The sequence below is a fragment of the Homalodisca vitripennis genome, chromosome 4, assembly GCF_021130785.1.
Source record: "Homalodisca vitripennis isolate AUS2020 chromosome 4, UT_GWSS_2.1, whole genome shotgun sequence".
Lineage (NCBI taxonomy): Eukaryota > Metazoa > Arthropoda > Insecta > Hemiptera > Cicadellidae > Homalodisca > Homalodisca vitripennis.
Window position 1 is genome coordinate 129,151,085 of NC_060210.1, and position 26,219 is coordinate 129,177,303.

The 26,219-nt window shown below is 39.0% G+C and overlaps 1 protein-coding gene across 6 annotated transcripts in view; it reads left to right on the plus strand.

The window, feature by feature from the left end:
• Positions 1-26,219, plus strand: part of LOC124360154 (LIM domain only protein 7) — a 247,025-nt gene that overhangs the window by 77,576 nt on the left and 143,230 nt on the right. For 5 of the 6 annotated variants that reach the window (XM_046813513.1, XM_046813518.1, XM_046813517.1 and 2 more), the window contains exon 3: positions 1,942-1,967. The gene's annotated coding sequence lies outside the window, so the exon portion shown is untranslated. The remainder of the gene's footprint in view (positions 1-1,941; positions 1,968-26,219) is intronic. The other variant, XM_046813515.1, reaches the window with a different exon arrangement.

Here is a 26,219-nt window from a genome sequence, read left to right on the forward strand (position 1 = left end):
GTCTATGAAGATATAAAGATGGCGGTCAAGTTTAGTAAAATGAATGTTTATATATCGGATGCGTTATAGCGCAAAACAAAAGTGTTTGATAATTCTCAGTTCATTTTCAATAATGTTTGTTCTTACGAATTTTTATATCTCCTAAAATTTTTATATGGCGGGCGTACAATATTTTAAGTAGTATACGACATTGTTGTAATAGTTTTGAACACTATAACTACTGTAGTTCTTAGTAGATTAAGACTGAATGTGGTACAGAAATAGTATTTACATACAGCTTGCTTGCTTGAGTTCGTTAGCCAATAAATAATAATTGGCACTTTTCTCAAAACTTTCAAACAATTTCAAGCAACTTCTTACTTATTATCGATAACTTTAAGGTTTCTAGATGGATTCCGTAAAAGAAGTATCCAAATGAACCCTTATAATGTTTAAAATTTAATTTAGGATTAATTGTAACCAAATCAAGTCCACATTGTTATATATTTGGTTATTTATATTTGTACTTTTATATCAAACAGTACGAAAATATAGAAGTCCTTTTTATAGGATCAGTTGTAGACATATTTTTGATTCCGTATTATTCAAAACCTTTTATTTTTGTGACATAAAAAGTAAAAATCCTAGATAACTATAATTGTTTCAGTGGTAAACGTAAGTCGGCTCCTGATTTTCCAGGTGGGTTAGGGTCTAGCCCAGATGTCCCAGTTTTATATTCTGGCATAACAGTCTTACCCAACCCACTACCCTAAGAGTGGCTCAGATTTTCCTGCTTCGTGGCTGGATTAGTCTTACCCAAACCCACTAGCCTAAGAGATGGCTCAGATGTACCAGTTTCTTTTCTGGCTTATGAGCCCTACCCATCCCACTGTCACAAGAGTGGCTCAGATTTCCCTGCTTCGTGGCTGGATTAGTCTCACCCAATCCCATTAGGCCAAGAGATGGCTCAGATTTCCAAGTTTCTTGGCTGGCTTGTGTCTTACTCATCTCCTTATTCCAAGAGTTTCCTTTTATAGCCTTTGCCAAATCAAGAACAATTTTTCTCTGTGGCTCAGCTTTGCGTACAGCACGACGCGACGTATCAAACGCCCTTACACACGACTCACGGCGGTCCCAGTCGTGACGCTAGCCTCGCTGATGTCGTGCACCGCAAGGTGTGTCTCTATTACGGTACCATCACCTCTCCATTGTCTACTAGCCTAATTGCTACAATCGCAATTCGGTCTGGAAAACCAAGCCAACCACACGCCCTTGACCCACAAGCGGGTCCGAGCACGTGCTTCATTTTTACTAGATAACGCCACTTGTTTAATGAAGGCCAATGTCCATCAGCAATTACTTATAATAACGTGTTTCGTAACGCTGCTTCTGTGTTTCAGCAGAAAATGACGTTATACTGTATGTAAAGTTCATGGAACATATTCCGTAATGGTAAATTCCATAAGTTTTTGGAAGGCGAGATTGAAAATATATACTTAGATAGCATTGTCCATTGCAATTGTATTGAGGTTTAGTATTTTTATGAATAACTCACAAAGCATTTTCTATATTGTACCTTGTGACTGAAAATACTCATACTAAAATATCTGTAATATACAGTCGTGTAATATGTAGCTATTATTTTCTTTGAGGAAATCTCTTGCATGTTTCCTCCCCGAATTGATGAACTACCCATACATTTCTTAGGTCCACCTAATACGATGCTCTGCCTGCACTCAAGGGTAAAAATTCTAAAGATTTTGATTGATAAAGTTTAGTAGTAAAAAAGTAATTTTAAGCCCAAGGCCTTGATTCAGTTTTTGCTCGACGTTTCTGAGTGCAGAGACCCGATAGCAACAATCTGAGTGACGGGAATGAACCAGCTGCCTGTTATCTTTAAGTGATAAGATTGGCTCTGGCTGTGTCTCAAGACTTGTCACTAATCTTGTTGTTATGTTGCAGGTGCTGTTGATATCTTCCCGTGGTAGGTAAGTCATTCCGAGTGTTTAGTATGAAGTGAAATGCTCTCTATTACATACTGGACGTCTCTAATTCTGCATAAACTATTACAGAGCTAAAAGCAACTCTTAGACTCCTTTATCTGCACCAACTATTTTCTAAATAATTAGATTTATTATTGGTAATCAACCTTTCAGAATTTTAATGTATTTAGTGGCAGATCTGTGTTGAGGGATATCTTTCGTTCGTCGCTGATCAGTTTCTGGCCGATAAGATAACGGTTCGGACACTATAAATACTTTATAAGCTTGTTCTAACGACCAAAATATTGTTTTTCTTGGTTTGTTTTCCTATTTTAGTTAGAGTAATGTGAAAAAGGTGGGGTTTTGGGACGGATAATGGAATGTAACTAACTCGTATGAATGGCTATTAAATGGTTACCTTCCAGGATTAGACCAAGTGGAATGTCTCAATGTACGGGTTTAGGTGATAGCAATTTGAAATAACTAATATATACGAGTAGTAATAAAATGTTTCCCTAACCCCACTGCCAGACATACAAAAGTTCTGCTTGGTGGGCCGGGATTTTAATGGGACAAAATACAAAAAAATCATATAATTCATACTTTTTTATTTTAAAGTGTAATATATTTGTATTACTTTTCAATGCCTACCCCTAACAACCCATATCAACCACTGATTTTTTTTGTGGCTCCAATTAATTTAACATAAAATAATCAAAGAGAAGTGAAAACATAACACCTGTTCGCAGTGCAACTGCCAAGTAGGTCTAGGACTTGTGATGGGGATAGTGGGAAACGCAGCGCAACACTAGCGAACTCTCTGACTGGTACTACGTACTAATCTCAACGAGACATATAGGATTGATTGGTTAAAATAATTTCTTGCTGTGTTCCCAGGAAAACATTGTTTTAGGAAACATATTCATAGTATTGTTCATTTTAACTTCTAGAATATCGTTCCACAGATGTTTTATCAGTTAGAACACAAGTAGCGGAACATGTTAGGGGAATTGGCACAGAAGTTTTCAAACTGTTTATATATATATATATATATATATATATATATATATATATATATAATACAAAAGGGTGCCAAACTTTTCGTTGATAGTAATATAATTTAAAATGTAAAATGTCATATAAACATAGGTCGAGATACCACTTTACAGATACGCTTTACAAGCCAGGAGTGCCAAGCATGTCACAGTTGTTAGTTTTGTATTCAAACTTATGTGTAAAATTTCGTTTATTTAGCTTTCTTAGTTTTCAAAATTACAATTGTTTATAAAAAAAATGCCGGCTAGCGGCTAAACGGGACATTTCTCGGCTTAAGTTTATATCACATTTATTGTTTAAAATTATTATGAATACAATCATCTACAGAAGTTTGTGACACCCTTTTGTGAACAGTCTAGAATTTTAATCAATTTCAGAACAACTTTTATACTTACTCATGCGATTTGATTTTTCGTACCGTTTCCAGATAGCGGTAGTTTACAGTTTTTATGTATATGATAACAGGGAATCTTTTAAGTGAATATGTCCACAAACGATATTCTTTTAACGATTCTTGTCTCATAAGTTTTCAGGAAGATGGAGTATACAATTTTTTTTAGTGGTACGATGTCTTTGATAACATCAGTGATGTTCAAATTATTTTGTAAACTAATAATGAATAGTCAGTTATATATTTGAAGATGACGCCTATATATAAAATATACGTTTCTTCCCACTGTATCGGGAATGATATATAAATTGCAGACAAGGTCTACACATATTGTAACATAATACAATGCTAGATAGGGAGGCGCGGCGCGACGTGTAGTCATTGAATAAGATAATGTGATTACACCTGATACTGTAGTGGTACTTTTATTTACTTGGAACGATCCTCGATTGTCAATCACGATGACCATAATGAACACAAGTTGATAAGGCTTACATTTGGAGGTGTAATTAGTAGATGGTATTTTTCATGTCTGAGATCGATGTTAATATTGACAATCAATCAGTCATTAGATTGTAAAATATAATTGTGGGTTAGATTGTCGTTGGGGCCCGTACTAACGAGTTGTTAATTAAATACAGTTTTTAAAACTCAGTCAACCTCAGATTGGCAAAAGTATTCAGTGGCGCCAGGTGTTTTAACACATTTAGCATTCTTCCATTTTGAGGTTAAATGTCGTCATCCACGACATTCCGTCAGGCCTAATTGGTAGAGGCCGACTGAGCGGTATGAAGGAGGCCTGTACTGTGTTACAACACGCCGAGGCTTATAGCCGACTGAGGAAGCCCAGAAAGGCGATGTAGGCCGACCCTGTACACACGCCAAACCGTTAGAGCAGACCAGGAAATGTCTATTACCTTATTGTCGGCGTTACGTAAACCTTCCAATACGGAGATATGTCTTTAATGCCTTGTTAATTCGAGCGATCACGTTCTGTAGTACTCCGGAGTGTTCTGGGAACGAGAACCGTTCTGTGGGCGACGTGCGTGTGACAGCCCTTGTCTACTATACGAGTACAAAGTACACGGTTGAAAGGCGTCATTTGTAATCCATTACAATTCTCCTGCAGGACTATAAATAGATGTACAGTTGAGTCTAGCTTTTCCAAACTCCGGTTACCCAACATTCCGTCGGCACTCCGACGTTAACAAAACGTCACCGAGAAAAGGTGCGATAATCCTTTAGTGGTTGTCATCTTAATAGTAAGTCAATAATTACAGTGTGTTTTTAGTGCTAACATACTTTCCTGAATACGTTTTTCTATCGAAAATAATAAAATACTGTTCCAATTTGTAGTACACATTACTTGATTTATCAGTAATTTTTAAAAATTCATAATGTTTGCAAAATTTTTGTTACCATCTGGAACATTTTTTAGATTGTACATTGTAAGCGAGACCCTATTGTTTTTATAAATAAAGGTTGATTATTGAATATAGTGGTTTATTAATAGTTTTGCATTTGCTAATATTGCTGTGTATACTGTTGTGTAATGAAGGTCCACATGATTCGCTATACCACAATGAGAACTTTCAAAATTATTCTTTGGCTTCTTTTTGTATTTTAAGCTAGGTTATACGATACCCGGAAGGCCTACACTAGCTTGCAATAAGAAAATAACCTTCTGTGTGGTACTTGTCTCTGAAGGTTTCATAACATTTTTACCGTTTTAAGAAAAGAATTAAATACGTTATAACATAATACTTGACAAATTAAGGTGAACTTCTGTGAATCCGTAATATAATTTTTTTTATGTTTTTAGAAGTCACATTTCGTGTCCTCCACAGCCCAATAAATCCAAAACGTAGCTATGGAGTTGATTCAGTGTAAATGTTGAGTGTAGCTCCAGTTTCCCAAGTAGCTGACATCACGAGAACTTTCACGTATTCTAGGAATAGAGGATGAGAGGTAACAGGAAATCCTAGAGAATTGTGGGTGGATTTGGTCGTTTTTCGTAGTAAAACATACGCCCAATGAAGTGGAGGTGGTGTAAAAGACTAATTATATAACTTCTTCTATTGTCACTGGTAGTCTTAATGTATTTATCATCATTATCCTACAGTCATCGTACAATTGTCAAGTTGAGACATCATCTTCAGTTGATGATAGGCCACGCCAAGGAAGGTGTTGTAACAGTATCTGTTTGCTGAAATGTGTCTTTACATGATGACAACTGAGAGAGTAGTGCCCGACAATAGACGGCGGAACAAGCGGAGGGAGATGGGTGATGATGATGATGATGGGAGGGGAGGGGAGGTGGGAAGAGCCAGCAGCCCGATGTGGGGACTGGACAGCAGCGGCAGAAGGTATGCATTATTATATGGCACACCATAGCCATTACCGATTTGACCAAGGTGGCACCAGCACAAGTGGAGCAGCGCTGGAGTGTGTTATTACGTGGTGAAGACTTCGGACGTTACAAGAGAGTAGTGTAGGAGTATACGCTGACTCCAGCACATCAGATCTTCAAGGAACTAGTTTTACATTGTTCCAGTTAAAGATGCATGATACTTAATTGAAAATGTCAGCGATTTTGTCGATTTTAGAAGTAATTGTTCTCAAGTAGGGTGTTTTTAAAGGTCGAAGTATCTTTAAAACACACAATAAAAAGGGGGTTATTAAAGACTAAAGAACACGATATTGTTTAACTCGACTAAGACGTTGTTTTTTTATAAAGATTAGATAAACATAATATCAGTTGAAGATGGAGCTTGTATTGGCTATTTGTTAACTTATTTACATTTAAACACATAAACCAATATTTAAAACTTTTTTGTGGGGCCTTTCGTTAGCAAGGCTATCTACGTCACAAATTAGCGATGTGTCTGACGAAGAAGATAGTCTTGCTATCGAAAGGCCTCACATTCATTATTCTTCCTTATAGTGTTTGCTTATATGTGAAAATACCAACTGGGAAAACCAGGCTCTCGGAGGAACGATACGACTCTTTGAAGAACAAATGGACGTTCCCAGGATGATTCTATAAATCACCCCTCCCTCATATCCGCTTATAATCCAGGATGACAACATGTTCATCTAATATCCTGAACTAGACTACGATTACATAGCTACACAAAGTCGTGCTGCCCCCCTCTCCCCACTACTACGATCGGTAGACGAACAGGGCACCTAGGTTACTATAAGAAAGACCTACTGTTCCATGTAGCTCGTTCAGTGTATCTGATCACCTTCAAGTATATATTTCTTCTTGGAATTCCTTATGGGAGGGGTATTCTAATGAACAAGTTCGTGGTGTAAAAGGCCATTCCATTTCCTTTTGAAGTTACTTAGCTCCTTTCACATGAGTTTTCAGTTTCTCGCGCGAGTTTTTTCAGCGCGCGCACTACAGTAGCAATCGATTCTTGAACAAATAAAGTGTACTGACTAGGCTGTAATGTAAATAAAACATGTATTTTAGATTCATTCAGAGCAAGTTCGTTAAACTGAAATACCAAGTCTTAGCCTCAAATCATGCCTCATCATAAAACTACATAAATTACTAATATTACTGTCGAACTAAACAATGTAAAACAGAGCTGTACAGAGTCATCAAAATAAATTATAACATTGGTCTTAACAATATAGGGTGGGTTATTAATACCTACTAAAACAACAAAGATCCAAGTACTGATCCCTGCGGCACACCAAACTCAGCTCAGCAATAAGTAGAGAGACAACCACTAACACAAACTCTCTGCCCTCGCTCAGTCAGATATAATTTTTAAAGTGCCAATATAGAATTTTTATGTCATAATAAGATAATTTAGAGAGCACGGCTTCTCGTGGGGCACAGTCAACAACTCTGGTGACGTCAATAAGGGTCGCAATAGTGGCAGATTTGGCTTCGAAACCATCACGAATCGATCCCACCAAAGTTCCGATCGCATCCAGAGTACATCTTCCTGCTCAAAAACCGAACTTAGAATTTTGAAAGAGATTGAACATTTCAAAATACTTACCAAGTTGATTAGCCATGATGGTTCCAGAAGTTTTGAAAAATATATATGAATAGTTTTTTTTATATATTTAAAGATGTTGGGGAAATTCCTAAGACCAGATTTTTATGCAGAAATTTATTTCAGAATACTAGATAAGCCATAGATATCATAATAAAGCTCCATCCCTTTCAACTCAACTATCCATAGATCTGGTTGGTTGAAGATGGCTCTTCACAACGTGGCCGAAATATTTCCAGAAATCAATTGTTCAAGCATTGTTTCGACGCGGTGTGTACTGAGAAACTGATTTTAATTGTGACAACGGCCGCCTATGAAGAACTTAGACTTTTACATTCCGTTTGGTATTGCGCGATGAAAAAGTCGACCTGATGTTAAGCTATGACTTGTTTCGGGTCTAACATAAATAACGGAATATGTTCATAGTTGTGATCTTATCAGTTCAGAACGTTGTAGAAACAAAACAAGGGATAACGGACGGAGAAATGCAGAGAAACCTGGAGTTCGGCCACAGCACGCAGAACGTAATTACTTGAGGTGAGGTATGTAGCGAGCGAAAGGGCGAGAAAGTACATTACTTCAGACCGATATTAATGTAATGCATTGCTGTCCACACTTTCCCGTTCTGTATCGGTCAGTCCATCAGCGCATGCGCATCGGTGCCATTTTGTGGTTGTTGTGGTTGGTAGTCGCTGATCATGGCTGCTCAGTTCTAACCAGACCTTCGTTGGCGGGGCGGCTCTAATTGGGCGAAGGCTCGCAAAAAAGTGCGAGTGGGGGGAAATCTGCATAAGAAAATTAATGGAACTAATTCTATAAAAGAAAAATATTAAAATCCCGATATATAAAAATGTGATATCTCACCGAAAATCAAATCATAGAAAACGAAGTAAAATTAAGAGAAAATAAGATCATAAAATTAACCTATACTCGAAAATATAGGACCGAGTTTTTTTAACTATTCCTTCAGAGACGAAGCTCGATAAAAAGCTGTTACTTATTATAATTGATAAGTTCCAAAATAATGTAAATAATATTTTAAGAACAGCTATGTAATGAGTATTCACTTATTTAAAAACCACATGGTTCAAATCTTCACAATAATGTGCCTTTACTTAGATTTGGAATTGAAAAAACATCAAAGGACACTTTTACACTAATATTTACAGAATTTTAATTGCATTTGTAACTTTAAATTACATAGAATAATTCACATTGTAATTTTTCCCGAGGTTTTTGAGAAGTACCCTGAACCCTTCCTTAGTAACGGTGTTCCGAGTCACGAGTCGCGGCAGGGATATGACAACTGCCAGCAGTACATACGAGTAGATAGCCTACTTCTGTTGCGCGCTGGGTTCAGAGTCATGCTGCCGTAAAGTGCTGAGCGTGACTCTGACCTTGCCATTCGTCTGTGCCAAACACACGACCTGCGGACTCTCTGTGACCGAGTTGACATTCAGGTACAACCTTTAGTAACGGTGAGCTGTGAGTCACGGGCCGTGGCAGTGATATGAGAACTCCAATAGTACGTAACCTACTTCTGTTCCATGCTGGTTTGAGTCATGCTGCCGTAAAGTGCTGAGCGTGACTCTGACCTTGCCATTCGTCTGTGCCAAACACACGACCTTCGGAGTCTCCGTGACCGAGTTGACATTCAGTTACAACCCTTGGTAACGGTGAGCTCTGAGTCACGGGCCGTGGTGGGATAGTTTCGAGTCTGTCGACACTTCAACAAGCTGTGTGTTAAAGGTTGTTTACTCTTCAGAGAGGGCATTACTTGTGGTGTGCTTGAGAGCCTCTACATACTCGTGATAAACTACGTGGGGCGGTGCTCGCTACAAGTGTTGTGAAGTGGGCCAAGTAGACCAGGCTGTTCTCGGAAGAAAGTGCCGCCTTTGAAATGATGTGAAGATGTTTACAGTTAGGTTTCGTAAGTGCGTTTAACGTGTCTACTTGTTATCATTTGGGAGAATTAATAGTGTGTTTTTTGTGCGCACTCCAATTTTATGTTATTTAAAATGGGGCCACAATTTGTTTAAATTTTTAAACTATACGCAACAAATTACCTACTACCTTTATTAAAAAAGTTAACTTGAAATCTTAACGGAAAATCATTTTCATAGATAAGAGACGTCCCCGGGATTTATTTAGTTGGACGCTTTTACTGGAGAAAGGAATGCCGTCGTTCTCCTTGCCTGATGGACTAGTCATTTGCGATGATTTCCACTTATGTGTTTAATTTAATGTTGATGTTGGCTTAATTATTAACCAACGTGTGTAAGTGTAGCACGCCAGACTGCGAGTGAACGTGGGAGGATTCGTGTTTGCCCCCAGCGGACATCCTGGCCAGGAGAGCGGCTTCTTCGATATATAGGCCTACGAGTAGGAGGATATATACTTGAGGCGTTACATTACCAAAGTTAAGTTACATACCAAATTTCAATTCTTGCCGGTCAGATAATTTTATACTTATCATGTATATATATATATATGGGGACACAAAAAAACAGAAATGTGCTTTAGTCCCACTGGTGGGAGACATTCAGTTAAACTTCCTACAGGCTAATTTTATGAATACGTTTAAAGAGAAAAAAGCCTAGAATTTACTATCTATACATTTTTTGCATTTCTTTACAAATCTGTACACAAGGCAGACAAATTGGCAATAACTTCAATATCCAGTGACAAACATCTATTGATTTCCAGGTGGCAAAAGGCATGAAGTGAAAAACGTCTTTACTATATAGGCGAAGTTAAGACTTAAAAGTCTTCTTTGTCACTTACTTCTATTTCATCCCTTCTTTAGGTATCCCCTCTAGTTTGAGGCCATTATCCTACGTAAACAACACCCACGGGTGTTTATACGAGTGTTTGTTGTGTAAACCAGTTAATTTGCAAATTATATAGCCACGTTCCAAATTTCATGAGTCTAGATCCTCGATAAACTGACAGACAGAATGTGAGTTGATAAACACATTGGAATTACGTTACATGATGATACCCATGCTCTGTCCATCCTATTTCCATCAGTACGCCCAGTCAACATCACACAGTAAGAGAGCCCTTTGTAGCTTAGATTGCTTTGAATAAATCTTAGTTTGAGTCAACCAATACAATAAAGCAGCTTCATCACGTGTTTTGAAAAATTACTAGACATTTTTACGATTATCTTCAAGATATCCTCTGTTAATCACTTTTTAGGATCCGTGTTTTTCTCGCACCAACATGGTTGGTTACCCACGTGATTAATGTATTGAGAGTCGCTTCTTGAGAGAGGTATTGAGATTCCTAATGAAACGATGATTACCTTTTGCAATACCATTGCTGGGTTTCATCCCTAATGTCAACCCTTCACGTCAACTCGTTTCGACAGTTATTGTATGTAAATGCAGGCAGGAATAAAATTCGTGTCAAAATTACTGCTATTGTATTTCTTTGCAGTCAGTCTCTCCTAAAACACACATAATGGCCTTTTAAATTTGTACTTTGATATTTAAAAAAATAAAAGTTTGCAATATTTAACAATTTTGTACATTTATAATTTCTGACATATGGGAGAACCTTCTGAGCATCTTTGCAAGTATGCAACCCGAGAAAGAGACTATAATTGGAGGAGACTTCTCAGCGATGTGAGGCTGAAGGACGGAGGAGGTGACACTACTCGAAAATAACTCTCGTATCCGCAGTTGTCACGGTCAATGATTTTCATGACACCAAATTATGAACTGTCAAGTTGAAAAGAATCTTTTCCTTTTTATTACGAACTTTAGCTTGTCTTTATTATACGATTAAGCTAATCTAAGTTTTACAGCCGAGACTGAAAATGTTTTATGGCTCTAAAGTTTACTTCATTTCTAAAGTGAATTTAATCCAAGAAATGTCCTTAGTGTCGCGTAAAACGTGATTTATCTCGAATAGGTTTTTATAAGGAGGCAATAAAACGCGACCGTCGGTGGTAAATCTGGCTGAAAGCCCGTTTTGATAGGTTCTAGCCTCAACACTGAGTGCTTCCCTAGATTTATTCTGATGGTCCGCGCCAGATGGGGCCGATTCGCAGCCCCCAGACGTGAGCACATGTGGCCACTATATATATAGACTTGGCCGGAAGTGGGATACGTTCCACAGCATGCGTGTTTTGTCTTCTTTCATCTTTCTGTCTGTCTGCGGTGATATAACGTCGTTATAACGCTTCCTCTCTCTCCGTTCACTCAGCATGAAACTGTTTACAGGACGGTATTATTGGGCCAACTAGGATGTTTATGGACCATTGTTCGCCGGAGCGAAAACCGCAAGTCTCATCGGTTTAAACGCTGAGCACTAAAATAATTATTAGTCCTGACTCGTCAATGCAAACTTTCTTCTGGTCAGTTAAATGATGTCAAAGACAAATTGACTTTTTGTACTTACGAGAATGTGGCCCTATGAAATGCTCTCTTATTGTAAGTACTCCAGAGTGGCGTCCTTCAGGAGGATCCGCTCTGTAGAATTTGTGATGGGCAGGATGAAACTGCCGAACACTTGCTCTTCGATCGTCCTGCAATAAAAAGGGAGCGGTATGCCATCTTTGGTAGATAGTTTGGACAAGGGTGGTGAATTTACCCAAGAGGACCTGATAGGTTGTTTTCGGCGGTTTGTGGAAATGCTGAAATCATAGACTGGTGAGCCAAATCATGGTGTTCTTCCGGGGTGCGCAAAAGGCCCTTGAGGGTTAAGTGCATGGTAATAGGCCGCTCCATAGAAGAAGAAGAAGAAGTACTAAGGATTGCCGACTCGAAAGAAAGTTCTAAAACATAACAAAAACTTAAAAGTAGCGGCGAACTCAGCAATCTAGGAGTAACCACTCACGACCTTAGTCGTGATTTGGATTGTAGTGACAATGTGGCAATTGGTATTAAAAATAAGCCCATAAAGAATTCGGAATGGTTTCGGAACTCACAAAACATCAACAAATTTAAGGAAATTAGAATATCTTTTTCATCGTACTAAAAAGCCCACGTTTGGGCTTTCTAAAGTGTAGCGGACTGGCACGAAAGATTTTTAATTAGACGTTGCCCATAAAACTTCTTGTGTTAGTCTGTGGGCGTCCCGAAGATCTGACCTCCAACAGCCTTGGTCAGGAATGCTCCAGATCGGAATGAAAGTTGGCGGTCGAGTGGTCTGACCACAGGCCAGGACCAGCTTCTGCTACTGGGCACCGGCAAATGAAATCACCGCGAACTGAACTGAACTGACCCAGATATCGGGCCGACTTCCACTCCCCGCCGACCGACTACTTTTACACGCTAATCGCATTCAAGTCCCCGGATCGCTCACCGTTACTCCTTATCATCATTGCACTGATTGCACACCCCGAGGACTCGGCCGAGCCGGTAGATACGCAAACTCGCTCTAATGCCCACCTTCCGAGATTCGGTTTCGAATTAGTGCCAAGAGCGGCAGTTTCCTTGTTGATGCTCGCAGCGGTGAGGGTCTACGGGTATAATGGTTTATGGACGTGAGCTCTACTAGCTTTCGCTGTGCTCTAGAGTTTCGTGCTCATGAGTGCAAGCTACAGCCATACGGTCTTATCACCGTGTAGACCGATCTATGGTGGATCACTAGGAAATTGCAGAAACGCACTTAGTGAATCTTGTTTTGACACGCACAAAACTGATGTCCAAGAATTCTGAGAGATTTATCTTCTGGTCCTCTCCTGTTTGACCCCTCATTTTTTGCCGTATTTCTTGTGCAGCATTCAATCTCTGTCTCCCCTGACAGGCGTTCGAGTCGCTCGGCAGGGTCTGGGCGTGCGGTTATGTGAGTGGGAGAGGAACGCGCTCCGCCGGCTGCGGGGTCAAGGGTCACGTGGCGTGAAGGTCACTTTGCTGACCTTGGCCGTCGACTGACCTCCCCACCCCCGCCCACCACCACCCTTTCGACCGAGTATTGTTATTAGGTAATAACTGGACTCGGATAAATTGTGGAATTCATTATCAAGGCCGCGCCAACACAACTGTCTGCCGGAGCGTTTAATTATAATTTAACACCGGTTGTTTGTTGCGGACGTGAGCAAATACTGAGATATTCCGTTCCTTTGTTCGGTAGCCGACTCAAGGCAAAACTGGGAACCCTGAAGAAGTCGATATAAACCTCAACTTTGTTTACTGTGGCTTTTGAATACAATGCGACATAAGGAAACATAATAATTATGGTAATTTGGTCCTAAGTGAAATGTGTTTTTCTATCTGCTAGCCACACACATAAAAGCGATCAATACCAAGGTCGTTAAAAATTATATATAAAGTTGAGTAATATTAGGGGTTCAGTTAATTTAGTTGGCACTCAGATTTTTAATATTGATCAAGGACAAAGATTATTTAGACGGCCAGTATTCTGGGTGATGGATGCAGAGGAGACTGTAAGCCTGGGCTGCACCGGGCTATTATACAAAGTAAGTATTTGGATATACCCTCTCAATTAAAAAATTGGGTCCGACCACCGACTTCTGCCTTGCTCACTATTCACTATTTTACTTATCTAGATTTCATCCTTGCGATTTTTACTATTAATTAAGACTGGTCTGTGTACTCATCGCCGAATGGCATCTTTGAATTGGCTATGAAAAAGTCCAAATAAGGATGTAAAAAGTATATACGGAACTATCTTGTATCTGTTTAGACACAAAATGTGTGAAATAGTGTTTCTGAATCGGCTACTGAAATTTTTTGAAACATATATTCTTTTTTCAAATCATTCCCGATTGTAAGCGGGAAGTTCTTTACAGGCGATCTTTCATATGTGCCAACGAGCACTGTTAAAATAATAAATATTATTTTTGTATGATAACAATTGTTAGCCAATTTGAACTGCTACTAAAGTAAAACATTCTAAAAACGTATTATATGATTATGCAGCAGTACAAGCCCGGGTGGAAGTTTGTTAGAGAGAACATGATGCAGTGGCACGGTGATTACATATTGACTACAGTAATACAGCAAGGGCAGCAGTCCAAGCCCGGGTGGAAGTCTATTAGAGAGAACATGATCCAGTGGCACGGAGATTACATATTGACTACAGTAATACAGCAAGGGCAGCAGTACAAGCCCGGGTGGAAGTTTATAAGAGAGAACATGATCCAGTGGCACGGAGATTACATATTGACTACAATAATACAGCAAGGGCAGCAGTACAAGCCCGGGTGGAAGTCTATTAGAGAGAACATGATCCAGTGGCACGGTGATTACATATTGACTACAATAATACAGCAAGGGCAGCAGTACAAACCCGGGTGGAAGTCTATTAGAGAGAACATGATCCAGTGGCACGGAGATTACATATTGACTACAGTAATACAGCAAGGGCAGCAGTACAAGCCCGGGTGGAAGTCTATTAGAGAGAACATGATCCAGTGGCACGGAGATTACATATTGACTACAATAATACAGCAAGGGCAGCAGTACAAGCCCGGGTGGAAGTCTATTAGAGAGAACATGATCCAGTGGCACGGTGATTACATATTGACTACAATAATACAGCAAGGGCAGCAGTACAAACCCGGGTGGAAGTCTGTTAAGAGAGAACATGATCCAGTGGCACGGAGATTACATATTGACTACAATAATACAGCAAGGGCAGCAGTACAAACCCGGGTGGAAGTCTGTTAAGAGAGAACATGATCCAGTGGCACGGTGATTACATATTGACTACAGTAATATAGCAAGGGCAGCAGTACAAGCCCGCGTGGAAGTCTATTAGAGAGAACATGATCCAGTGGCACGGTGATTACATATTGACTACAGTAATACAGCAAGGGCAGCAGTACAAGCCCGCGTGGAAGTCTATTAGAGAGAACATGATCCAGTGGCACGGTGATTACATATTGACTAGAGTAATACAGCAAGGGCAGCAGTACAAGCCCGCGTGGAAGTCTATTAGAGAGAACATGATCCAGTGGCACGGTGATTACATATTGACTACAGTAATACAGCAAGGGCAGCAGTACAAGCCCGCGTGGAAGTCTATTAGAGAGAACATGATCCAGTGGCACGGTGATTACATATTGACTACAGTAATACAGCAAGGGCAGCAGTACAAGCCCGCGTGGAAGTCTATTAGAGAGAACATGATCCAGTGGCACGGTGATTACATATTGACTAGAGTAATACAGCAAGGGCAGCAGTACAAGTCCGGGTGGATGTCTATTAGAGAGAACATGATCCAGTGGCACGGTGACTACATATTGACTAGAGTAATACAGCAAGGGCAGCAGTACAAGCCCGCGTGGATGTCTATTAGAGAGAACATGATCCAGTGGCACGGTGATTACATATTGACTAGAGTAATACAGCAAGGGCAGCAGTACAAGCCCGCGTGGAAGTCTATTAGAGAGAACATGATCCAGTGGCACGGTGATTACATATTGACTACAGTAATACAGCAAGGGCAGCAGTACAAGCCCGGGTGGAAGTCTATTAGAGAGAACATGATCCAGTGGCACGGTGATTACATATGGACTACAGTAATGCAGCAAGGGCAGCAGTACAAGCTCGCGTGGAAGTCTATTAGAGAAAACATGACCCAGTGGCACGGTGATTACATATTGACTAGAGTAATACAGCAAGGGCAGCAGTACAAGCCCGGGTGGAAGTCTATTAGAGAGAACATGATCTAGTGGCACGAAGATGACATATTGACTAGAGTAATACAGCAAGGGCAGTAGTACAAGCCCAGGTGGAAGTCTATTAGAGAGATCATGATCCTGTGGCACGGAGATTACATATTGACTAGAGTAATACAGCAAGGGCAGCAGTACAGGCCCGGGTGGAAGTCTATTAGAGAGAACATGATCCAGTGGCACGGCGAATGTCCACGGCCATGCGACAGGCGGACCGTGAAGGCCACAGAACCACCGCACTGTGGACAGTGACATCGGGACAGTTTTGTTATTCGCAAAAAATAAGTTGGTGAATTGTATATAATATCCCTTCGGTTTGTTTGATATGTTAATTCTATAAACTTGGTGGTCCTATATCTGATTACAATATAGAGATTCAAGTTATCGTAACAAATCTAAAGCAGTTTGATAATTCTTTCTTGGTGTCTTGTTGCTGAAGATCTGGTTTTAGGGCAATCAATTGTCTAAAGGATTGATGTATTGAAAAAGTTGAAAGAAATTACCTCTATATTAGAGGTACTGTACAACGATAATATTCTAAAGAGTTTCCTGAATCTTTCCTGTTCTTATGATGCAACAAAAATCATAGACAAACTTAATCATACACCAAAATGAATCAATAGTTTTTTATACTTATTTGTCGTTTTAACACCTAATGAGTAGCGTAAATTCCAATCATCGAAACGTAGTGTTTTGATTTTTGTAACATATCGCATTGGAAAGTTCCCGATATCCTTTCAAAATCTTCTTGTCATGTACGATTACTTAGTGCGGGGATACGTTGAGGGTTTGGGCCTTACCCCTTCCGCAACAATCGGCAATCATGGTAAATAATTAAATGAATTAAAGATGTTGTAGATAGCATTATGGATAGAATATGCATAAAGTTCTTACTCTTGTTTTATTCTTTTCCCCGTTTATTTCACTTGCAATGTATAAACGTATTTCTTTGTCTGATGTAGATTCATGATGATGATACAAGTAATGGTGCCCGAAGGGTTTATTGGATATTTGAATCTTAGAGCGAATATTTGAGGACCGATGAAAGCTTTTTGGAAGATATCTTGTAGTAGCCACCTATCTGGAATTTGTTTAAAAATAACTTTTAAAACTGAATCATCCTCTTTTGGATGAGGCGATAAACAAATTCTGGCGAAAGGGAGGACACAATCTCCTCTATCTTATTTCTGCTAGTTATGGACGCCATTCTTAATTTTTTTGTTCTAGTAATTAACACGAAAAGATTGTATTAAAAATGTTTCGGTTAAATGCTTTAGGGTATCCCATCTGCCTGTTAGATAATTGTGTTTAATATTACTGCCTGGTGATCTGGGTCCATAAGGAGGGAGCTGTAGCGGAGAGAAGTATTTACACCTGCAGGAACATAGAACAAAGAAGCCCCAAGAGCCGATGGGCAGCCTGGATACTCTCCACAGTCTACAGTTAGCCCCAGCCCGGTAATGTTGAGTTTGTCAATAGAGTCTGCAGTCACTGGCGCGTAACCTCTACTCTACAATTAACCGAGCCCTCCTCCGCTAAACTACTGTTATCCTACCTTTACATAATTCCAGCTTTCTCTCCTCTCTTCATTCCTCTCCTCCAGTTTCCAAATAATTATGAGTCTCACGGTAACGCCACTGCGACCCGTTGCCTTCCTGGTCGACTTCCAGAACAGTTCAGGTCCGCTATCGACTCGGCAGTAATTGCGGTTCCAGGTCAGAAGCTGAAGTCGTCAAATGGACAGACTCTTCGTTAGGCCAATAATAGAGAACCCAATACATACAAAGCAGGAAGTAATACATGCCCCTTGTGTACCCCTTTTAAGTTTTTATTTTCTATTTTGCCAGCAGAGAACGAAAACTGACATAAGTAAGGGTATATGTGAGTGATTGGAAAGGAAAAATAGACTGGTGCTTTGACATACAACATACTGATCTCTGATTCGCCCTACTTCCAGAGGGGGATTCGTGCAGCCCTTGTAGCTCTTTAGTAATTTCAATCTTCCCACATACAATACCTGCTTCGTAAAATCCTAGTCATGATGACCCCTTAAGCAATCGAGATTTTAGGAACAAAGATTTGCAAGGATCTTTCAATTTCCTTTCAATACTTTATAAAAGCACTGGGTATGATCTTTTTACCATTAAATTGTATTATAGTATTCATGATTACTGCCTTGTTTGTTCTACTCCATAGACTAAATCTTACTTTTATTCAAAATATTTCGTTCAAATTTTACCACACCAAAAATACCTTGCACTAATTATTTAAAAAAATTATAAGTAATTAAGAAGAATAACAGAGCGTTTTGAAAGCTACTTAAATAGTTCTCTATTGTGCTCTGAACTTGTACTTCAATACAATTCGTGTTGTTTTCCGAAATTCGAGTTTTAGCAATACAATTAGGGCAAAAATTAGAAAGCGTTGCGACCGATAGCGAATTGATTGAATTTAATTACGCCCTCGCGGTAATCTCGATCGTGTGAAGGTGTGGCGGAAATAGGCACCTATGGCCGCGCGCCGTGATGTATAGACAGGCACCGGGTCGAGCCGAGCGTGTGTTACGTTGCGAATAGTTGACATTAATTAACAGGCGGAGCGGGCCGCAATAAAATAAAGGCGCCTTGATTATAGTCGGTGGTAACGGACAGCCAGTCATGGTTGCAGAATATGCGCGGTTGTAGATTACCGGGAGAGAGTGACGTTTTGTGTGCCCTCAGAGTTTACAACGCTGGCAGTTAAATATTGCTCGCATTGCGTAAAGCACTGGCTCTGTAAACGTCTTTAAAACGCATTTAGAATGCATAAAGTGTAGGGTTTGTTTTTATTTTTAGTCATTGAGCAACATTTTACGTTTGCTATTTTAATTGGTAAGAATTATGGATGAGTATGAGGGTACTGGGTAGGGTTGTCTGGCCAGTAGGTCCTTTGATAGGATAATTAATAGGTCAGTGACCATGAATCTTGAGGGACAACTTAAGATTGGTTCAGATTGTACTGACTGATAGATGAAACTGAATTTCAAGTCTTGCGTTAACGGAGTTCCAAACGACTACCCGTAGTCAACCCTGTATGTCAGACTCTCCTAGTAGATGCTAACCAGAAGTAACACATGGGCATATATGGACTACGTGAGAATGTAGATATTCATATTTAGGCATTGCAAAATCTAAAATTTGACAAGAGACTATATTTTAATATTGACTGAAATAATTGTTATCTGATGAAAAATGAAAAGCATAGTGCTTCAGAAAATACGTACGTGGCATTAAAATACTGCAAAAGCAACCAAAGTGGAAAAAATGTTGTAAACAAAATAAACAAAATGGTGACTACTACAAAGTGGCAATTTTTAAAACTATTTGTAGTTACTAAGTGGTATAGTAAGAAAGATATACTTGTTTAGTGTGCTAACCTTTTATTACTTTTTCAATTAACCAAAATCGTAACAAATAAACATAAAAATAGTTTTTACCATAAAAGCAAAATATAATTTTCAAGAACAGGGAATGCCTAGCCTTATTTGTAGACGGTATCACTTCACTGACATCAATTCGAATAATAGTAATTTATTAATAGAAACTTATGTAAATACTCTGTGTTTTACTATTGATAACAATTCATCTGCTCATATTTGTAGGAATACTTACTATAAACATCTGGGAAAATACTGAGTATTATACACTTGTAACAAGTAAACAAATCAAGGCTACTAAGCAAAAAGATAACTCAAAGGCTTTCATTTGATCTAAGATTGAAACGTATATGAAGAGGGTATACAGATTCTTACCCATTAATACAGATCACTTTGGAGGCGATCGGATCGGCCATTAAGGATGATTGGTAATCATATTGTTAATGTATGATAAATAATACATGACAGTTGGAAGAACTCATAAATATCATATAATAGGGGTTTTTAACAACTCAACCAGATTTTCACCGACACAAATGGTAGTTTTTGTGATTTGATTTTCGCGCTGTTTGATAGCTTTGTCATGTTCGTTGTAACATACATTATAAATCCCAATTTAATTTACGCTTTAATTTTACGCTTCTAGTATCGGTTTCGGTTTGTAACGATACCGTATCCTCTGCCTGCCCTTGACAAACAAGAGATCGGTTTCATGCTGACACAGGTGATACGGACTAACAGCTGCCACCCCTGTCCCGGCTCACCCACCACTTCCTCCCTTCCTGTAGGCTCTGTTCGCTCTTTTGTATTTTGTAAGCTTTTATTTACCATGTTAAGGTTTTGTATTACAACCATCCTGTCGGCAGTCCAAAAGGATTTCTTATCTCAATCGTTTTCTGTTCGTCAGAGCATTTTAAGGGTTCTTTATGTATGTGCCATTTGATATTACACCTGCAGCAAATGTTCAAATGTTGACACTTCTCTGTCTGTCCGTCCAAACCCAAAGTAAGATCATTCTAAGGGTTCTTAACAAATTTGCTGTTTGATATTACACCTCCATCAAATGTTCAAATATGCCACGTCTCTGTCCGTCGCCGAACACAAAGCAAGAGCCTTCTAAGGGTTCTTGATGAATTTGCCATTTGATATTCCATCTGCAACAAATTTTCAGATGTTGACACTTCTCTGTCCGTGTTCAAACCCAAAGTAAGAGCTTTCTCGGGTTCTTGATGAGTTTTGTATTTGATATTACACCCACAGCAAATTATGAAATGTTGATAAGGAGTTCTGCGCCAAAGAACGTTTTCCTGTTGAGATTTACTGAGGATTATGAGGGAAGATTCTGGCCACATCTTGTAACTCTGAACAGAACATTGGTCTGCCTGCCTCAGCCAAAGAATATAAGATGTTTTGTATCTTTGTTTGTCCGGTATTCCAAATACCGCATCTAGTTTCCTACATGGACTCCGCTCTCCTTAGCCTTCTAGCACCACGCAGGTCATGGACTCAAGGCCTTCTGATGTTGTCTATGCAGTTATCAGAGAGATCTGGGTGTGAGTAGAGATGACAAGTGCCGTATGTAAGCGATACTGTGTGCCCGTTATCACACATCAGCCGCTGGTCTGATGGTCTGATAGTTGTGCGCCGCTCCGCTGCACTCTGCTACAGTTCAGCTGGGATACATAGTAAACAGCGGGAAGTGGTGTTTGGTGTGACCACATGTATCCCAGCGGGGGTCCAGACATAACAATTACGTAGGCTAGTTTCATATTGACTAACATTTGTTGTTTTGTAGGCTGTAACAACAAGTGTTATTCTCATTTCTGACGCAACCAAACAAGTTAATTTTGCATGATGGTGGTCTTTTTATTACCATTGTTGGGGTTTAAGGGGTTGTATCTACGCCAATGGAATTTTACTTATCTCACGTAACATCGTTATTTATCACCGTAATCAACTTGCAAATTGTTATTGACCTCTCAGATATCGAACTCGTGACCTCTCGGTTAGATTGTTGCAGCTTCTTTATACCTCCTCTACGGTAAAGGTATTTTTTTAGTTAGTAATTGTAATTAGTAGAACTGTAAAATGATTCCTCGCTGGAAGCTGGTGATGACAACTTTATCAGGTTAAATTGTATTCTTTATCAAAGTATATTTACTTCCATTCTTGTACTGTACATAATGAACACAACGCTCACAACATTTGGCACATCGAGAAGATGTGATTGAAACAATATCCGGGACTAAAATTGTTCCCTTGTAAGGAAGAAACGTGGTAACGCCTTCAACCACAAATTGAAAACACAGCTGTATTTTTGCAGAATGGTCTGAAAAATAATTATACGGAGTGGCATAAAATAATGTTCTTCAAGCTTCTAAAATGTTGTAGAAATACATTTTTGTGTGTTGTGGTCTAAATTGTACAGGTTTTAGATTCGAGAAGATATTTTTGCAGCGATAAACAGGGAAAAGATAGGGTTATTGTATAATTTAGAATGTTAAGTTTATGAATATGGAAGCTAAAATTATCGAATTGAGTAGTATCAGGTTCGGGTCAGAGTTAGGTTGCACACTTCAACCTCCTTCCTCCCTCCCCCTCCCCTTTCCAAAGTCAACCGCTGTGTGATGCAAGGCTAGTAACACTTGGCCTAGTGGTGTCGGTTACTAGAGAGATCGAATGTCTAGTTCCGCGGTATAGGTGCTGGGACAGGAGCTCCACCATGGGCACGGGCGAGGAGAGACTCCGGCCGTTACAGAGATTGACAGAAACAGAGTCCAGTTAAGGTAACGGGAGGCCGGTCGTCGCTCGCCGCCATACCGCAGTCCGCTTAGCGCTCTCCACTGGCCGTTCCTTGCGTGCCTCACTATCACTAAATGGGAGGGATAAGGCCTCTGCCAACCTCAGAGTGATTTAGTGTCCGTGAGAGGTTGTGTGTAGGTGAACTCCATACTGAGATACTATGGAATCTACAAGATATGTAGAAAATTACGAAGTTTAGCAATTTTTAGAGGAACTTTTTGTCTTGTGCCACATTAAAATACTGCGTCTAACACTGACAAAACAGTTATAGGTACCGCGCAAATTGCTTACGGTATAAAGTTAAAAGTGGTTCACACCACTGATATTAAATACTTCATCATGGCGTAGGGATAATGCTGTAACCACTTTAATCGGAAAGGTCACAGGTTAAATTCCGAGGATGGTCATAAACATTTGGCAAATAAGTTAGGACTTTTTTCCCCTTTAAAATTGTTATTTTAATTAATAAATCTAACACAGATGCCTATAAAATCCCCTTTAGCCGTGCTCTCATTCTCTTTACAACCTTTATGTACATATATTTAAAATTACTGAATTATTTACCAAATGTTTTATTTCTTTAATCCTTTACAAAATGTATCACAAAAGTGGTCTGATGTTTAAAAGATACGATTTGAGAGCACTCTACCCTTCAGGAGCAATTTGATGGAGAGGAGAGAACGGAAATTAAAAGGTTATAGGCACAATATGATTACTACTATAAACACACTATCGTAATCTTTCAGTAGTTGATTTCATATTCTGCGGTTGTATTCAATGAGTTTTGGCAATCTCTGTTGGCTCCTAATTGAAAAGTAAACTTGACCATGCAATTTCACTCCCAAACCAGAAACAGTAATTTGAAATTAATTTTGTTTTAGTAATAAGAAACCCCCGCACTATGGCATTCTTTTACGTTTCAACCAAACTGAACAGTTTCTCAAATACGCCATTATCCGTGCGGAGATAGATTTGAAAGTTTCTTCACACTGTGCCTCACTTCGTTAAGTAAATCTATGAGCCTGAAGGTAAACAAACCTCTATCATACCATTCCTTTCACTGTATTATATCATTCTGTAACAAAGCTAAGGGCAGTGCTCGTCTACGGTCCGTAGTGCATGCTAAATATGTCTAGTGGACTTAGTGGTACAAACACACTAGGCCTAATCATCGGGAGTGTTAGCTAAAGTTACGCAGCCTGAGGTAGTAAAATATTGCACACTATTAATTGAACTTGTAGTTTGATTTTACACGTTGTTTGCCTGATATAGTGTACAAATTAACTTTTTTACAATTAAATTTAACGTGGAGAACGTACATTGCCTTCAGTGCTGACTTTCTTTTTTTTTAATGTTGATTTTGCACAAACTGTTGGCTATGTTACACAGGAGTCTTAAACACACGCACGTACTGTAATTGCCATTATTTTAATATTACGTGAAAAAGATCGTTCGTCATAGGTTAATGTTGTGTGATCGGTTTTGGTTTGGATTATTGTTTTCTCTCCATACTCATAGTATTGCAGATTTTTTCTTTTTTCAACCCGACTCAAAATTAAGGAACTGCTTTGAGACATTTGAAGGACACGATTGCACTGAGAACCTGTTGAGTCTACAAAATTTCTTATAATTGTGGTTTATTCTACATTAGGAAACAAAGAGTTAAATATTTAGAATTATGACACATCGGGTACACAGGGCACGGATATACGTATTTGAGCTGCAGTGATACAAAGTTACAAAAACAAACAAGCAATAGCAGAGCAATCTTAGAAATAATCAGAAATAAGAAGACAGAATCACTCTTATGATAGTGAAAACCTCGTAGCACGTGATACAGAAGGTACATTTACCGCTGATTGGTTGTTCCAGCTAATCACGATAAAGTTTCGCCCACCTCACTCACTTGTGGATGTGCATTATAGGGCCTGCCAATTTCAGTTAAACCTTTATTGGCAAATGATTGGCCATTGCGGAGGCATATATTTCAAGATTTTAATGGAATAAGGATTTTTCTACGCGGATTGTAACTTAGATGATTAGCAATGACAATGTTATATTATATTACAAAAATACGTGACCTACGTCAGAAAAAATGTGACCGTTTGAAGAAATTAAAAATTTTAACTTTTGATTAATTCACGTACTTTTTACTATTCATAGAGTTGAGATCTAAAAATATGTAGGAATTAAATTAATTAATATATGCTCATTGCTATTGCTTCAAAATATAAATGCGAATTTAAAAAATCAAATTATTTTTGGATGCTCTTAAAATGGCATCCAAAAATGTATAATATTACTAATGGTATTTTCCGATAATGTTGGAACTTTCCAACTACTTTTACAGGGTTGTTTGTGTTTGATACTAAACAGGGTTGTGTTTGGTTTTGAGGAAATTTTGTATCGTATTCAGTAAATCTAGACGAATATGACTATTGAAGGTACATATTAAAGTTTCGCGAAGACCTGGCTGTAATGCAACTGCGATGTGTCCCGTTTGTCGTAACAGTATAACCAGGTCGGAGGTGGAAGCCGCGCCGCTCCGCGCCATGCCGGGAGAATGTGAGGGGTGAAGGCCGTCCAGAGGCATTTTGGCGGGGACACGTCCCGCAGCACCGCATAGAAAGTACTGTATCACTTAACACAGAGAGATGCCGCAGGCTGTATGCGGCACACTATGGCGTACTGCATTCCGACTTGATTTGTGCCCTTATAAACACTTACGTCACTTGTTTCGGTTCCGAGATTATTTACGACTTAATCGCGATCACGATTTAGATCGATACGTCAGGAGAGGAAGTCGCCCGGAGGCTTGTCATGCTACTGTCTGCGTTATGTGAGCGGCGAGCCCCGCAATGTCATGGACCGGTACATTAGGCTGTGATGTGCCAGGTCCATGTTTACAGTGGAGTAGTCCTGACTGTACCACTAGCGCCTGATTGCTGGAAGTTCATATTGCAACGTTGCAGGAATAGTGGCGTGTGATGATTGGTCGAAACGGGGCCGACCATTGAAGGAAATACAATAGATTGGAGTAGATATGTACAGCGAAGGTATTTAACTGTAGAGGATGTCGAGAAATGTCTTATTTAGCCGCTAGCCTCTATTTTGTATGTTTTATAAAACAATTATTACCTTTAAAACTGGTTAATCTAAAGAAACCAAATTTGGCACATAGGATTGAATAAATAAGTGAAACATTGTAAAAAATGTGCAATTTTTTTAATATTAACAAAATGGCGCATATTTTTAAATTTTTAAAGTCAGATAACAAAAAAAGCAGTATTAAAAAACATTGACTAGTTACCAAGTATTTTAACATTTCTATTACAATTCCAACGGTCTTCCATTAATTGATTGATAATCGTGCACGACCACTTTAAAGGTACGCTTGCACAAGCCGTGAGTGCACCATCAAACAGCTCTGATGCCACTCAACTGTATCATGTTTGGCACTCCAGGCAACAAGTACCGTTAAAATTGTAATAAAAATGTTAAAATAATTGGTATATAGTCAATTTTTTATAACTATATATTTTTTTGTTATTTGACGTTAAAAATTGTTCAACGGATACTATTTTGTTAATTTTAAAGAAAAATACACAGTTATTTTTAAAATGTTCTTATATATATATTCAAACCTATGTGTCAAATTTAGTTTTTTTAGATTAACTGGTTTGAAAAATAATATATTTTGCAAAAATAAAAAATGGCGGTTTGCGGCTAAGAGACATTTTTCGACCTAGGTTTATATTATTTTGTTTTAAACCCTTTCCGGGCCAGGCGGCAATATATTGCCGTCGGTGACTTACGCGATAAGCGCCAGGCGGCAATATATAGTCGCCTTGATATTCGTCGTTTTCTTAAATAATTACGACGTCAAATGATTAAAGTTTTATATTTTTTTTATTCCCGTGGTATA